This window comes from Lissotriton vulgaris, unplaced genomic scaffold (genome assembly GCF_964263255.1).
Source record: "Lissotriton vulgaris unplaced genomic scaffold, aLisVul1.2 SCAFFOLD_1913, whole genome shotgun sequence".
NCBI classification, from domain to species: domain Eukaryota; kingdom Metazoa; phylum Chordata; class Amphibia; order Caudata; family Salamandridae; genus Lissotriton; species Lissotriton vulgaris.
Window position 1 is genome coordinate 351957 of NW_028247490.1, and position 7353 is coordinate 359309.

Below are 7353 nucleotides of genomic sequence, written 5' to 3' on the forward strand. Positions count from 1 at the left end.
TTGCCAGCTAGGCAAGGGAAGGTAAATAAATGTCTCTCTGTGCATGTGAGTGTATGTGTTTGAATGTATGCTTGTGGGGGAGTGAAAATTATTCAGATTGAAAGAGAGAGTGTGGGAATGTGTTTTAGAGTGTCAATGAGAGTGAAATTGAGAATTTGAGTTTGAGAGAGTGTATGAATAAGTGAAAGTTCCTGTGTCTCACTCTTTCTTTTGTTTCAGTCCTTCCATTGCGCTCCTTTCTCTCTTCTGTTGGGCTTTTCCTTTCTCCTACCTGTATCTCTTCTCCTACTCCCTCAGCTCACCTGCTCCTTTCATCTTGCTGTCTCTCTCCTTCATTAACAACCTTCTCTTTCTTCCCCTTTAACTCCTTTGCCTATTTGTATATTTTCTCTCTATCGCACCTTCTGCCTTTGTCCTTCCTTTTTACCCATCTCCTTCCATTTCTCTCTCTTGCCCGCTTTCCTTCTGGACAACGATACAACAAGAACATTTTTGTAATTGGTTCTGGTCAGTTCTTCCTCTTCTCCTGGTAAAGGTTCCAAACTGTCTAGGGTTACAAAGGGCAGGGCAGGGCAGGGCAGACCCAGTGTCAAGGGCCTTTGTGTTTACTGTACGCACGCTACTTGAAGTGGAAAAGCTTGGCTGAGTACATCCTCTCTCCTCAGGTATCCTGTCAGGATCACCCATCCTGTATACAGGATGGGCTAAGCTGAAAAAAGGCAAAAACCTTTTACCACTCCAGACACAGTATTATAGCTTTGGATAGGTAAATATTATTCAAGCCATCGTGGAATGGAAATGAGTAAGAGCAACTCCTGACAAATGTGTTATGCTCTTTACAGAGCTCATCAGAAAGGTATAGTTTTGCTCAAACACAAGGTAGCACACAGTAGAATTCAGACAATATCGTTGCAGGCTTTGTATGCCTCATAGATTATGCCAAACGGAAGCAGGGAACTCTGGGTAGTATATATTGCCAATGAAATCCAAAGTTTTAAGTGATGTTATAGTGAGGTATGGTAATAATATCGAACTTTAGCTTTAAAAGACCTGAGTGTACGTTTGGTCCCAGAAAGGAAACATTTCAAAATAATTGCTTTGCAGAGAAAGCCAAGTATGCATGTCAAGCAATCCCATGCCTTCAGTGTGAGTGGCATGGCAAGGTCCTGCATTCAACAATCTATGGTCAGCCAACGCCCGCCAGGAGAGGGGTCTCACAGAGCTCAGCACTCCTCCCCAAGCCACTATTTCTCTGCCTGTGGACCTGCAGATATGGAAAACTGCTGTGACCTGGGATTGGGCTCCCTGGGGTACATATAACGAGCCGGCCTCAAGGGATGTACGTTTCAGGGTAGGGGGCAGTGTGCACCCCTCCTCACTACCTATTGTTTGGTACTGGGGCATGGTGTTTCCGGGGTTGCAAAAATTATGAAACAGACGACCTGACCAAGGTTCAGCACAACCATAACATAGTATATGTAATAAGTATAAATCCGGTGCAGCACACTTCCCGTGCCCATCGTCACAAGGCACAAAAAAGGTCAACAAGTTTCTTCAAATGATGGAAGGCGCACTCATTCAAATATAAGAGAGGAATCTTCTTTAGTCCAAAGTGTTAAATTCTTTATTGTAGCAATTATGCCAAACAAGTTGCACAGCCAATGCGTTTCGTTCCTTGACGGTACTTCGTCAGGGCTGAAACAAACCCAAAGAAGTATTACAAATAACGTATTCTACAGGACATACATAAATATAATACAAAAGTATAATATTGGATGGGATTTAAAACACAGCCTCACATACCAACTGTTGGAAATAATTAGGCACGGCGAATCGCCTATGCACAATTGCTCACATCAGAATATATATACATTTAAAAACATATACAACATGAATATCCATGCATATGAGACATAAATATATATACGTTTCTTACTATACGCATATATAGGTTCAAAAAAATATAAAACCGTATCTTCCAGCACAATCATTGGGCTGGTCCTAATTCATAATGACCAATACTGCCGACCAGACTAAAAGAACCCAAGTAAATACCCTAGGGTATCACAAAGTCGAAGCAAAGGGAGAGCGAGAGGAAAAGACGGTGAAGAATATAAGCCATAATACATCAAACCTAATATGAGACAAGAAAAAATAATACCCTGGACAATCAGAATAAGTGAGAAATGAAAAAAATGTTTCATACAACAGAGCTTGCAGAACTGTATGTAAAAAAGCCCATCAATAAACATAGCCTGTAGGGATGGAAATGAGAAAAAGGACAAATCAAAATGCCCATCCCACCTGTGCAGCTAACCCAAAATTCATAATTATAATAAAAAAAAATCCAGATCATGGTTGGGCAGGCAGTGCATAGCAGCATAAAAAGTAAGGTAAGAAAAGCGGTGACATGATGGCCTTTAGTTTAAGAAGGTCCCATCTATTCAGATGCATCCAAATTTAAAACTTTGGAACAGAAAAAAGAGCACTTACCAATTCAAAATTGGCAGAAGCGTGTCCCAAAAGTATGCAACTCAGCAAAAGTAACCACACAGTTAGTTAGAAGAATCCCGGATCCCGGGGCAAGAATAACGTTGTCCAAAGTGTCCCGCAAAGGATGAGGATTAACTAGAAGGATAAAGAATAATAAATAATGATATACACATGAGCAAATAAAAATAAAAGACGACCTATACCACACTAAGTCGAGACATTTATAATCCCAAAGTCTTAAATGCCAAAAAACCAGTACGGGGACCGTAATATTGAACCTGGGAAAGTCATCCAAAATAAGATAAAAGAAATAGGTGAAGGCTGGCAGAGGATATTTCACGGGGGGGGGGGACCAATCTCAAGGCCTCAAAGCTTTCAATTTTTAATTCTTAAGAAATGTGAAAGTATATGGAAGTAGGATGGATAAAGGGAGCAAAATGCCAGTGTATTTTAAAGACTGCCCCCAAATTACTACTCGAGCATAAAACCGGTCAATCTCTCTCACCTCTTTACCAGGTGAATCCAACCCGAGTGAAAGGAGTTCGGTCACACACAATAGTGTGCCCCTAGAGAAAATGGAAAAAAAGAAAACCATACGAGAAATTGTTAAGCCAACATTCACATTAAAAAGATCCATAAGTAGTGCCCGTTTTTGCCCCACGATATCGCCACAGGTCTCACCTGGCAAAAGTATAAATTCAAGGCTCAAATAAGTAGATCCAGGCAGTAAATATAAAGAAACATGCAAGGGGGACTCCTATTCGGCAACCACTTAACACAATATACACTGTTGAGTAAAAACAGAAATATACATGAGCTCACAGTTTTATCGTGCCCTTGAGTGAAAAACATGAAGTGTATGACAACATGAAAGATATGAGCTATAACTTATATATGACTGACAGGTATATACACAAACAGACCTCTAAGAATTAATAGCACGAAGAAGTTGACATCCCAAAACTATGACATGGCCAGATCCAGTCCGTGTAACAAGGACTGAGGGTATGCAAGGGTTAACATTTATTGTCATCAGTAGGCATGGTTAGGTGATGACACTAAATAGCGGACGTATTTCATTGGTATAGATTTGCCCATGTGAATTAGCACCCATGCCAGAAGTCAAAAGGAATGGTGCATCGAGAATAAAAAATTATCTGAGTTCTAAATTGCGTAAAATACCTAAAGTCTAACGCGCATGAAGAATAAATTTGAGTCTGGTTACCCAATTGTTACACGGTAATCCCTGTCCCTGAGTTTGCATCCATAACTAACATTCTCCACAATAATACTGAAGCAGGATAAAGAGTTTGACCCAAGTTGGCAGGTTTGTTGTTAACTCTGCCGTCAGTTTGCCGCGATGGGGGGAGGCTACGCTGTTTTTGACGCTCATGTTGTGGTTGTTCTTTGGAGCGTTTCAGGTTTCAGAGTTGGTGGGCCTGAAAGGGGGACCGGGAGTACGCTGGGAGGAGGTGGATGTCCGGGACCGGGAGGTGGCGGTGCGCTTGAGACGCTCAAAGACGGATCAGCGGGGGAAGGGGACGTGGGTGGTGTTGGGGCCAGGGAGGTCTGAGGGGGTGTGCCTGGCGGGCTGGGGTCGGCGGTTGGTGGCCGGGCATTGGCAGGGGAGGTTTTTCATTGGGGGGACAAGGGCAGGGTGACGGCAGCGCAAGTGTTGTGGGTCCTACGGCACGCCCTACGGTCTATGGGGGAGGACCCGAAGGCATTCGGGAAGCATTCTTTCCGGAAAGGGGCAGCGACAGAAGCGGCGCGTCGAGAATGGGAGAAAGAGGATATCAAGCGATTGGGGTGGTGGAAGTCAGATTGCTACAGGACTTATGTCAGGTTGCGGGGGTAGATGGGACGCAATGACATGACAGAGTTTCCCGCCCTCTAATATGTGTGTCTTTTCAGGTGCTGTGGCGGGGCCAGCGGTGGCGCTGTTGAACATTTACATTGTAGGACACTCATTTGTGAAACGAGCGGAGAGGGCGGAGTGGGACAAGCATCGGAAGCTTAATCTGGAGTTGGATGAACGGTTGTTTAGATGTCATTGGAGGGGGAAAGGGGGAATGCGCTGGCACGAGTTGGTGCTGGTGTTGAATAATATGGTGAGGGGGGGTTTCCTGACGTGGTGGTCATCCACTTAGGGGAGAATGACCTGGTACAGTGCAAGAGCCTGGCATTGCTTAAGCAAATGAAGAGGGACCTGTTGGAGATAAAATCTAGTTGGGCAGGGTGTCACATATTTCGGTCAGATTTAATTCCCAGGAGAGTTTGGAGGGAGGCGGAGAGGCCAGGTGCCATAGACAGGACAAGGAGAAAGATTTATCGAGAGATGAAGGACTTTTGTGCAAAAGAAGGGTTGTGTAGGATGGAGCACCCGGAGTTCAGATACGGGGCGGTGTATTTTTTCAGGGAGAATGGGTCCATCTGTCACGGTATGGGATGGAGCTGTATATTGTCCAAGTGAAGGAGTCGCTGGATCGGGCCCTGGGGGTGCTCAGACATCCGAGGGGGCAAGCTTCCTATGGGGGGGTCTAAAGTCGTCAGGCGGCTTTCAAGTGGCATTTTTTCCTAGTTAAAAGGGGGGAGATTGTAGGAGGCCTGGGTTGTTTGACAAGGGGTGGGGAGTTCATATGACAAGTTATTTAGTTAGGTAGTGAGGAATGTTGCAATTGATCATTTATGTTGTTATTTTTGTGGGGAACCGTTTAGGGGTGGGGTTGGGGGGTTTGTTAGGTAGTTCCTATTTAGCGAGGTTTAGTTTTGTACAGCGTAGGCCAAAGTTTTGTGTTTGTAAGGTGCACCTGCTTCCAATAAAGAGGCCTTTGTCACACCATATAATTTTATGTCTGTGGCCGGTGCTTCTCCTCCCCCCCCTCCCGCCCCCCCTCCTGATGGGCCCCAAACCCACCTTTAAATAGCAGCAGTCCATAGACGGCTTCCTCTTTTCTTGCTGCTAGAGAAAAGTGCATCACAAAACACGTTTATTTCCAGGATTGGAGTTTGATTTTCTGTAGATTTATTTGTGGTCTGTTTTAACTGAGTTCTGATTTCTTTATTTAGGTCAATTTCAGGGTTCTGTGTACAATTGTTACTTTTGCTTTGAATCAATTCAATTTCAATTTCATAAAGCTTTATTCGGAGCATAAAAAACATGTCCATAAAAGCACATACAATTACAAATACAACATTTCATCAAAAAAAGAAATACATAATACATTTATTATCCAGAAGGGGATGGAATAAATAGTTAAAATAATTAAAAACACATACTTTTCCTGGCATCTTAAGCAGGAATGTAGCCGTAAAGAAGCAAATGTCCGGATGGTGCAAATTAAAAAGCAGTTTCACAGAGTCAGTAATTGATCTCACTCCAAATCTTTTCAATATGGGCTTTTGGAAGATTTTCCGTAACTCACTATACAATTGGCATGATAAAAGAAAGTGCGTGGTGCTCTGCTCCGCATTATTATCACAGGCACAGGGTCCAGTAGTGCGCATTTTTACATTGGGGCACGCGACCAGATAGTGTACTGTTCCCATCCTCATTCTGGTCAGTACAAACTGGTGCGAAGCTCTGGTCACCTGTGTCAAGTATGGATGAAATCCGATAAAATCATTCATGCTATTGTACAGCATACATGTAGATAGTTTTGATTCCTCCAAAGCACGCCTCTCTGCGCAATAGTTCAGAAAAGTGATTTTCAAATTAGACTTGGAGATATCAGAGGCACAATATCGATCATTGGTCACATTAAACCCAAAAATCTTTTGAAAACAATCGATAATATATTTGATCCAGGGGATTTTTAAATGCTGGTCCAAAGCGAGGCAATCCTCGATAATGGCTCTATTCAAAGAGGTGCCATCATTCAGCCATACAGAGCGCCACAATAATAAGGCTCTTAGCATAATCATATCATTCAGGAATTGAGTCCCTGTTTCCTTATGAACCAAGTTGTTAGAGGTAGATTTGGGTAAGCACAGGAGCCTTTTCAGAAAATTATTCTCCTCTACCTGTAGACTCCCGGCTGATGACACACCCCAAACTCCAGCCCCGTAAAGGCCCGCAGAAAGACATCTAGATTGGAAACATTTTAACATGTCCTTAATGCGTCTATTCCCCAACTTCTTGGCAAATACAAAAACCCCATTGGCACTCCTAATCATCTTTGTTTTAACAGCTTTATGTTCGGTATCCCAGCTGCCATTTTTAGAAAAAGTGATCCCCAAATAGCAAAAGTTATCAACTTTTTGAACCGATTCACCTTCTATAGAGTAATGGGAATTAACTTTTGTTTTAGCTCGTCCGGGCCCGCACTCCATCACATAAGTTTTCGACCTCATAATCACCAGTTTCCTGCTCTTGATGAACTGCACAAACCTGTCCATCAAGCGTTGGAGACCCAAAGGGGTCCTAGACAGCCGTACAGCGTCGTCCGCATAGAGTAACACAGGGATGTTAAGGTTGTTAACTCTAGGGACGTCTGCCGCAACTGTCTGCAGAACAGAATCCACCTCAATAATGAAGAGTGTAAAAAGCAGGGGTGTTAAAACACACCCCTGCCTAATTCCCCTCCCGATCCTGAACTTGCTCGTACATTCCCCATTAGGTCCATACCGAACACTGGTGCAAAGTTTTTCGTACAGGCGGGCCAAAAAGTAAACTATGCCTTCTGGAGCTCCCATTTCAATCAGTTTGGCTCATAGAATAGCGTGGTCTACCATATCGAAAGCGCTGCTTAGGTCAGCAAAGCATAGATAAATTGACCCTTTTTTGGCCTGGGTATATTTCCCTACCAAAAGTTCTAAATTCAAGCACTGCTCAATGGTGCCACAACCTTTTCTGAACCC

General features: G+C 43.5%; 1 long non-coding RNA gene across 1 annotated transcript; it reads right to left on the reverse strand.

Moving 5' to 3' along the window:
* Positions 1-257: 257 nt before the first annotated feature.
* LOC147665162 (uncharacterized) lies at positions 258-3090 on the reverse strand. Its single transcript, XR_015305024.1, has 3 exons — positions 2999-3090; positions 2494-2628; positions 258-1695 (listed from the first exon to the last, which is right to left on the reverse strand). It is a non-coding gene; the product is annotated as an uncharacterized LOC147665162 (long non-coding RNA).
* Positions 3091-7353: the final 4263 nt, after the last annotated feature.